Source organism: Sylvia atricapilla, chromosome 3 (genome assembly GCF_009819655.1).
Source record: "Sylvia atricapilla isolate bSylAtr1 chromosome 3, bSylAtr1.pri, whole genome shotgun sequence".
In the NCBI taxonomy this organism is placed as follows: Eukaryota; Metazoa; Chordata; class Aves; order Passeriformes; family Sylviidae; genus Sylvia; species Sylvia atricapilla.
In genome coordinates, this window is record NC_089142.1 from 70,154,013 (window position 1) to 70,164,375 (window position 10,363).

Sequence of the window (10,363 nt, forward strand, 5' to 3'; positions counted from 1 at the left end):
GCCTTGAGCTTCAGTTTCAAACAAAGCAACTGAAATTTAAACAGAGGAAGTAACTGTTGTTCTGTTCATGATTTCACCCTTCAACCAGAAATAAATATAAATCCCTTATTTCTTAACTATTTCGTGGAACTTTGAATCAGGTGAGTGTTCATGAAAGTGCAAAACATTGTTAAAAGTTACAACAGTGGAGTAACTTTCAGCATGAAAACACTGAGTGCTTGGGGTGGCCCTGCCATCTCTGGTCACCTTGCAAGTATGAGGAAGGTGCCAAAAAGTTCTGTAACACATCTCAGTATTTTCTCTGTAATATTGCTACATAGGTACTTAAAACTGGAGGCTGCAAATCCTGAACAATATTCTAGCATTAGCTGCTGCCTTCAGTTGCAGTTATCCTAGCAGGCTTTACCTTCCAGTAAACAGAATGAGCCATGAGAGAGACAGGGAAGTGTCTGCTGGACTGCCCATAATTTGTAACTGCATCACACAGGTGGATTTATGCATTACAGTTCCCTGTGTCCTGTCTCTTGCCTGCCCTTTCTGGCCTTCATCCCTGATTTTTGACTCAGTCTACAGGTCAAGCAGGCTCCTGCTTGCCTTTCCTTCAAAACTTTCTTTTGTTCTTTTGTTCCCTGGCAAGTCATGTGTTTGCTGGGTAACTCCTTTCTGCCTCAGCCAAATAAACAAACATGATTGCCCTTCATTCCTGTCCCATTCTTCTACCGTATTTCTGTCCCTTAATATCAAGTCAATGCTTTGCAGCTTGACCCTCTCTTCCTCCAATCCTTCTGAGGTTGTAAAGGGCTGAAAATCCCCATTTCCTTACACTTGAGCCATATAGAGACACTGCTGACTACGCTGGGAAGCACACTGGGATAGCAGATGTTGAAACTGAGATTATTAAATATTCTGGTTATGAATCAGCATGAGTGTATTTGAGGAGACGAGCTTCTAGCTCTTCTGTAAGTGACTTGAGAAGAGTTAACTGCAGTTTGGGTAGCACAGACGAACATTTTCAAAGATAGAAACCCTGAAATGTCAAAGAACAGAGTTATCAAAACAGATCATTGTTAACAAATGGCTGTTTATTGCTAACACAAAGCAAGTGTACAGTTTGAAGCTGGATTCCTTCTGTAAGTGTTTACTGGAGGAAGAGACAAAAATAGACATTTGTATCCTATCAGTTGTTCATAACACTCACAACTGCTTCCATATGGCCCACTACTCTACTGTTTTACTTCCAATTACTTTCAATTCCAATTGCTTTCAATATGAATTCCAACTTTTGGGTTTTTACAACTATCCATTGAGTGAAATGCTCTCTCAGTATTACTGTAGGGACATCCTATTTTCAGTCTAATTGTTTAGAGGAGAATTAATTTGAAATAATAGAGGAAATAATTTGACTAGAATAAACTTTATGCAATTGAGGCTCTCAAAATATCATTCATCTCTGGACAAAATTTGACATATTACAGTTGATTTAAAAATCCATTGGTGACTGTATTACTTCGTTTGGGTTTTCCTCAGTTTCCTGCCTAAATTCATGCCCAGTATCTGTGCATCTTTGGAAATGACTTGGCACCTCTTTTGTGGTGGGAATTAAATCAGTAATGCATAATGCACAGTAGCAAAAACCACACTGCAGAACATGATCTGATGAAAGCACCACAGAGAGAAGCGACTGAAATTATATTCAGACAGTTCAGAATACTGTTTTCAAAAAATACTCACCAGGACATTTCATCCATAACTAGTTTCTGTTACCATGGTTTTTCTTCCTGCACATGTTCAAGTAGATAAAAAATGGGCATCAAGTGCACATGCCAGCTGAAAGTCTCATTCCCTTGCTTCTGTGCAATACAAAAATAGTATTTCTGAGAGCTAGGCTGTCTGCTCTCCTCTGCCAAATAGTGGGAGAGTCAAAGGTAGGAAAGAAACCTTTGCTGCTCTCTTTGGCATTCACTGTCAGTCATGCAGATACGACATTACAAAGACACATATGCCAGCATCCATTAAGTGTCTTTACTGTAAATAACACCTCATTTCTGTGGCAGGCAGTCTCATCCCACTGGAAGTGCCCTGAATGCAATACTGTGTAATTGAAATAACATTCGCAATGCCATCTGAGAAAAGGCTTCACCTTGGAACTTATTAACAACCTAAGGATGAAAAAAACCACTCAAACTACAATTTGAGGGGTAGGTAAATATCTAGCAGACTTTGATGGCAAGGCAGGGGAGAAGGACCTTATCACCATTTGGCCTTCTCTACGAGAAAGAAGGAGAACTTAAACAACACTGCCTGGCTACAATGAAATGCAAGGTAACATAAGGAAAAGATCAGCTATCTAGGGGCACAGCGTGAATTCTCAAAGCTTTAAAACACACAGGCCCAGAAGTTAAAAATCACAGCACTGCACAGGTGGAGCAAAGGGCTGTTTTCCCTCTGTGCAGGATACTGAGGGCTTGCTGGCACCTCAGAGCAAGGGCAGGTTTGGTCAGGGCCGGGGCCAGGTCAACCATGAATAGCTGGGGAAACCCTGACGGGGGAGGGATGGCAGCAGTGGGTACTTCTGCACAAGTAAAGATGGGAGAAGGAGCCTCTGGGGATCCTGGTAGGCAGGTTGTTTGCTAAAATCAGTGTCCTCAGAGCCAGTTGGAGAAAGCTGGCAAAAAGGAGCTAGTATCACACTTTTGGTTTAAGCATGGATATATCCCCTGTTTATTCAGCATGGGCTCTAGTATCAGAAAAATTTGGAACCTGTTCCTTCCCCTGACTTCCAAAAGGAACGGCAGGAACCACCTGCTCTCCTTTCCAGGCCCCAGTCAAGTGAGGAAATCTGCTACTATCCAGTACAGCCCCTGGCATCAGCGAGACCTCACCTACACACCAGAGGTTTCACCAAAGTGATTGCACCATTCTGGACTGTGAAACAGTATCTGGTCCATAAAGTATGCAACTTCCCCAGAAAATGGCCCAATATGGCTGTCATACTGGGAGGAAACATTTCTGCTGACCTACCTGATTTCATTTCTGGATGAAGCTGTACAAGAAAAAAGCACTCCCGGTAAGAAGTGAATTTTGAAGGGTTATACTTCTGATAGTGCAGCCACATCTGTCAAACCTTCTTTAGTAGAGGCAAAGGATAAGTTTGTCAACACTTGCACAACAAAGGATGATCGAGACCTGCCTTTAAATTCCAAGTAAAATAAGCCCGTTCAGCCCACTGGTCACAGACCTGTGAACTGCCAAAGTTTTAAATCTCCTGAAACAGAGACAGTAGCAGGCATGGTTGCTGGGAGGCAGGATTTAGTCTTCAGATTACAGCAAGAGCTGAGAACTCCAGCTAAGATCAGTCTGTCATGACAGTGACATGAGGACAAATATATTGATGGTGATGCCAAGACAGCCAGACAAAAGCTTTCTGAGCTGAAGTGTTTTCTGTGTCTCAGTACAGGAGTTTCATACAATCACAAACTAAATGTAGTCAAAATTTGTGACTCATAGAGCAATTCCAGAACTTGTTTCAGGTTCAATAGTCAGTGTTTGCAATGAGCTCAGGCATTAGGGCTTCTTTTCAGATGTTCTTTGAAAATCACGAGCACCAGTGAGAGCCATACCCCATTACACAGCATCTGACATCAAATGTGTGTGTTCTTATGCAGTTTTCTACTTTATTAATTTTCTACCTGATGGCAGTATGCTCCTATTATTTTTGCCTCCCACTCGTGTTCTGTGATGAAAAGCCTGCAGCAAAAATTCAGACTAATTCCTTTTATTTTACTCTCTCCTGCTGCTGTTCTATCTGTCACAGCTGCTGCAGGAAAGAAAAAATGTAGCAGAATAGACTAATGAAAACATTGCTCTGCCTTTTGTGATATTTAATACTGACAGAATTTCATAGCTCCCTGTCTCAGACAGTAAAGAAAACAGCTCTTATTTTTCATATTCCAACTATTATTTTCCCATTGTCACAGGGTAGCAGAAAATCAGAACCACCCACCACCTTTTGCACAAAAGCCACCCCCTAGAGCTGCACACAGAACACTGTCATCTCCCAGTGGCTTTAGTGATTCCAGCTTTCCTGACTTTTTTTTTTTTTTTTTTTTTTTTTTTTTTTTCCCTGTTTTGGGTATTTGGTTGTTTGTTTTCTTTCTTCTACATCACTACTAGTATCCAGTCCATGGCTAGAGACAAAGCAAAGTATCACCTTCTACTTGCTGTGTCCAGACGGGAAAGATGCAGTCACTTCTGTGAAAATTCTTCTCCACCACCTGATCTGGAAGCACAGTGCAGAAGCAGTCGGGACTATGATCAGCCACAATATGAACAACCAAATCCATAATCCCCCTTTTTTGCCTTGTTCAGCCACAATTGTGTTACTTAGTCACGTATCTTAGAACCTAGAGTGTCCTTTGTAGCTAACACCTGAGATGATGTTATGTTTGATTAGCAATGTTTTATGAATAGTAATGGATGGATTGCTAACAATTCAGGTAAGCACCTAAAAATGTCAGTCCCTGGTACAAACCTCCAGCCACAAGCATTACTAGTAATACTACTGAGATTTAGGGAGTTATTTTGCACCCTATTTTTTTTTACATATATATATTAGTAAAAATATTCCTCTAATGCCCTCTAGTGTCCACAAATAAGAGAAATTCTTGCTATTGCTTTGTCTCAGCATTCCTTTTGGCAGGGAAGTTTACAGCCTTACATGTTGCTTAAGAGCATGCAAGGAGTTCAGATCATTAAATATTAGACATGCATTACCTGCTCTCACCTGTTTCACTGCATAGGGAGAACAGTCGAGTCCCACCAAAGCTGACTGGGGCACACAGGGTGACACTTAGTTCTTGCAGGAAAGACACAGGTAACACCGATGTCAATCATATGGGAACCTGGAGAAGCTACTGACTCGACCTGAAAAAACCCCAAACTTTCTCCTGCTCCTCCCCTACCATTCCCATTGCCCTGAAGACAAAGATGCCCTCAGAAAAGAAGTGTAGTGACCACAATAGAAACACTTTGCAATGTGTTTATCTCAGCATAGATATAATACCGGATGTGCAGGAGCCCAGAAAGGATAACCTGACTTACCCAAGGTCACAGCACATGGCCATGAATAGATCCAGACCTCCTGGCTCCCAGACCTGTGCTTAAACCACAACAGTGTGCTCCTTCCTCTCTGCAAATGTGCTGAGAAGGTGTACAGCCTGAACCTGCTGGTTACATTTCTTTCTGAAGGTCCTGAGAGCAATCTATAACCAGATACTTCAAGCTCAGCATTAAGACTGCGATCTATTGGTGGAGACACACACACACTCTTTGTGTTTGATGTTGTATCAGGTCACTTTTAGACAAAAATCTGGTTCTTGATTAACAGCTGAGGTGCAATGTATCTGCAGAGATCATAAAGTATATACAGTGAATTCCAGTGCTCTCCGTGAGACTTAAAACATGTTGATTTAGGAAGATTTTATTGCCACAAATACTTCAGCTATTACTATTTCTTGTAACTTCTGAGTTCATAGAATCCTATTTACTTAACTAGTTTTGGTTTTAATCTTAAAGGCAACTGCCAAAGTATCCTGATTTTTTTTATGGGGTTGTCCCTTTAACCCAGTTTGCCGAAGGAACAATTCTTCCTCCCCTTACTGATTTAAAATTCACTGGAATTTTACAGACACTCATGAACTAAGCTGGAGCAGCACTTTCTAGATGCTATGAGAAGACTATTTTGAGCCTTGAAATCTATTATTTAAAGTTGTTCCTTGTGCTAAGTTACTTTTTCTGATTTCACAGACTTGTGTGAAATGAATAAATCAAAAATCTTTTTTCCTTTTTTCTCTTTTCAGGTTTTTGTGGGTTTTTTTGAGTTCGGGTAGACCACATATAACTTGAGTTCTGCCCTATGAACTGCTGAAAGTGGCTTGCTGTTCAGTTAGTGATAGGAAAAGGCCAAATCCCCAGCCTACAGATGGAAGGTCAAACCAAGGCATCACTAGATTTGGCTTCCAAAGGGATAGCAGGGAAAATTTTGGGCATAATTCAACAGAAATAGGTCACTGAATGAAATTCTGTTTTACAGTAGAAAACATAAAAAATGCATTTTACTTCTCTGCCTGTGAGTGTGGGACTAGAAGCAGGGATGCTCTGCAGCTGCAGTAAAGAGGAGATGGAAGGTTATTGAAATTGCCACTGCATGGTAGGCACTGGGCTGAGGCATGCCAGTATATGCTCTGTGTAGAATGCAAATGCCCTTTAGACAGAAAGTGAACTTCACCCTTTTTTATTAATTTCTACGCTACTTAGGCTGTCTTCTTTTCCTCTCACTTCTGGGGCTGTAACCTCTGATCCCCAATCACCCACCCTCTCCTTCCCAAGAGGCACAGGCTGCTTCCCAAGGCCAGGAGCTGCTCCCGGTGCCGGGTGAACCTCTGCTCCTGCAAACCCTTCATGCCCCAGAGCACGGTTGGGCAGGGCACAGCATCCTTGTGGGACAAATCAGCACTGTACCACGTGGGACCGAGAAGGACATGCAGAAGAAAATCTTTGTGTCGTTGTCTTAGTCAGTGTTTCATCTTCCCGTTGGGAATTGTTGTAAGATCAAGTGATTGCAGCCGCAATGCTGGTCTTCCTGAAAACATTTTCGAGTGCTTAAGTTCAAGGAACTAATTACAAGGCTGAGTTTACTAAAGACAATGTACCTTGAGGGTCACATATTTGAAAGTCAGAAGCCTAATGGTACTGGTATGTATAGATGAGGAATTTCAGAATCTAATGATACGCCAAATTTCCACTGAAATGAATGGAAATTGAAGGGGCTAAGGTCCCCAAAACTCCATCTATAACAATAGGTGTCTCTCAACAGCTTCAGGTGCTTCACTAACTTTAAATGCCATGCCAAAAATCCATCTTCCAGCTGCCAGTACCATATGTAAGAGGGATCAGACATACAAAAACTTTAAAAAATATTCTTACAAAACTAATTCAAAACTTACAAAGAAACACTTTGTGAAATGTTCCTTGACTAATTCAGGAGCCAAAAGATTATTTTGAAGTTACAATACCTGAAGGGCAAGGTTTTCAAGGGTACATAAGGAATAGAGAGGTGCTTTTCAAAGTATTATTAGAATTGGCTTTAAAACTATTAAAATAGGAAAGATAAACAAAATTTTATTAATTTCACATAAACACACATTCCTCAAGCAGAAGACACTGCCACAGGGCCATTTATTCAAACAATGTTTGCCAGCAATATTATTCTTTCAAGTGTTTTGTAGACAAATAGGCCCTTTCCTTCTATACACTTGATATACCCAGTAAATATGTTAAAGATTTAGCTTTATTAGACACTGCTAATAGTCTTAATATTGACTTTTGTAAACTCCTTTAACAGTTACTGCTTTCTGCACTTGAATTGACATTTAGCTCAGAACTGAATACACCAATGACACCCTTTCTGGAAATTACTCCAGTTATTTAAATCCTAGAATGTGTTACAACATATACAAAAACTGAAATAAATGTAAAAGAGGAACCATTAAGCTTACTGGCAATATTTAGCTATGGGAAACATCCATAATTTATAAACATCCACATAGCTTCTTTCCCAATAAACATTTCAAATCAATAATTTTACTTTTAAGCTTCACATGGATCATCTTAACTGACTATAGATCTGATGCTCATTTTCATAGAACAAATAAGCTTATTGTAAAATCATACTTTACTCATAAAAAAGGTTCCAAACAGAGAAGTTTTAAAAGAAATATAGAATTACTGAAGTAAAAGAAATGCTGATTTCATCTTGTAAACAGATTCAAAGTTTGTTACTTCTTACGTGAAAGCAGCATGAAATTGCAGTCTGGACAACATTCTTGAGCAAAGCAGGAATAGTAAACACAACATAAATTCTTTAGAGCATTTTTTATAATACTGGTGCCCATATGTCCATGCACTTTCCAGCCTTGACACCACTGACCAACACAGGTACCCCTGCCAGTGTGGGGAAGAGGCAGGCAGGGAAAGGGGTGCACTGGGCTGGGAGGGCATGTTTCTGCCCCCTCCTTTCTGAGCTATGAGGCTTCTGGACAGACACTTGACAGCAGCACACTTCTGGCCCATATCAGCCCTCGCTGATATATGCAACTCAGTAAAACAATTTCCCCTTTCAAACTGAGGGCATTACGGAAGAGACAGAAACAATCTCCCAGTCCTGAACCTATAAACCCTTGTGCTCTTCCCAGGAAACTACTAAAGCAGTTCAGAAAGTCTACAGGGCTGAGCAGCCAGCTGGCCATGGCCAGGGAGGGTGTCTGTCCTTCACACTGGGCTTTGCTGGTGTAGCACTGGTCACAACACTGCCTTTCATCTTCTGTTTTGTTAGTGGACTTTTATATAACAACAGCCTTTTTAAAAATTAGAACTACTGTACCAAAGTTGTACATCAAAACCTGTTCAAAGTAACAGGAACACATCAGTCAAATTCTGATTGTGCATATTCTTCTATTATTTATTTTTAAACTCAAGTTTGTTCTTTGGACTCAACCTTTTCCAGATCACTTCAGATTGAAGTCAATAATGCCAGCCCATGGCAAACTAAAACTGATTCAAAAATCTGCCTTAGGAAGCCATGTTGTCCACACCCTTTGCAAAAAAAGATTTGCCTCATATTGCCATGAAGTGAAATTTTACGAAGGTTTGTATTTTTATTTTAAAAGTTTATCTACATTTTCCCTTGTTACTTGTTGAGGATGGACTCTCCTATCTCTTATTGGAAAATATTGCTGAAAGCTTTCATTTAAATTACAAGCTTATAACAAAAATAAGAATATTTTCTATCAATCAGAAACTCTGAGGACAGTGTTGCATTAGGACTACTACAAAAATATTCCACATCTTTGAGGTGAAGGTCATGTGCACAGGTATTGCTGCTGAACTAGCCCATAGTTCAACTGTTATAAAAATATATATATTCTTTAAAGGAACCTTAAAAGTGAGGCAAATATGTTTTCCAGTTTATCTAGTTTCCAGCTAAGCCAAGTTTTCACAAATAACCATTTTTGAACTTGTGCCAAAAGAGGCATTAGATAAAATGCCCTTTTTAGTGTTTTTAGGTGGAATTATGAACAGAGTAAGTCTTCTCTTATCTTCTCTTCTACTATGCCAGTGCCACTGTTGCATAAGCAGATCTTTACTTGCTAGTTTCATTTTTACACCTGGTGAGAGATTACCTATTGAGTTACTAAAGCAAAATTCACCTTTTCAATTTCACCACTGAGCTGAGAGATAAATACCTACTTAGATGCTTGAATTCAAGCAGACAGGTTCTCCCTCTGGAGCACTTTGGAGATTTCCATTCATTTGACATGGAAGGCAGGTGCTTATTTTAGGAGGCTTTCTCCACTAGACATCTAAAATTCAGATCCAAGCTAGACAGTCAGATGCAGAGTTGCAAGAGGTAGATGCAAGCTGGGTCTTACCCCATATGATTAACATTTTATGAAAGTCAGATGGCCTTAAGTGAAATGTCTCTCCCAGTGGTCTTTCTGCCTTCAAATGGCCATTAAGATTCTGAACTATTTTTAGCACTTCAATATGATTTATTAAATATTAAAAAGTTAAGCAGGTAAGGAAAATTACTGTGTATTGCTGTCAACCTGAAAAACAGCCTGATATGAAAACTTTCGAGTCTGTAACTCAGAGTGTATTTGGGTCAGCACAAGCCAAGTAATGAGGCAACTTTATCCCGCAACGAGAAACAGTGAAAGGAGGTCAGGAAGTATGAATGCCCAGATGAATTATCATACACTCTGCAGCTCAGAGAGAGAATGAAACTATTCCAAACCAAGAATTTTGAACTCAAGTTGGAAAGTCATTAAAGGATACAAATTTGGATGAAACAGTCTCATCATTCAAGACAATAACTGTAGCAAAAAAAGACATTAAATTTAAAAGCAAGGCAACACTTCGCTATTAATAGAACAATATTTTCATTCAAGATAGAATTACACATATTCTGGAAGCACATACATTTGGTTCTACACACATTCCATAAAATTTTTTGGTTATGTGACAAGAAATGATTTTATCAGCTGTTCTCAGATGACCAGCTGCTATTAAGATGGTAGCAGTTGTCTAGAACCCTGCTGCACCCCAGCTACTCCATGTTCTGCAAAGGCTCCTCACAGCATTGTTCTAACACACCCCACAAATCACAGGAGGCTGCACTTCCCACACATTCCCATTTCTTGTAGGTGTTATGCTAAGCACTTGCTCTGAATTCATTCTTATGGGGTCACACAAAGAAGGTCTATATGTCTTTAGAAGAACTACTAAATGGTAGCATTGTTATCCG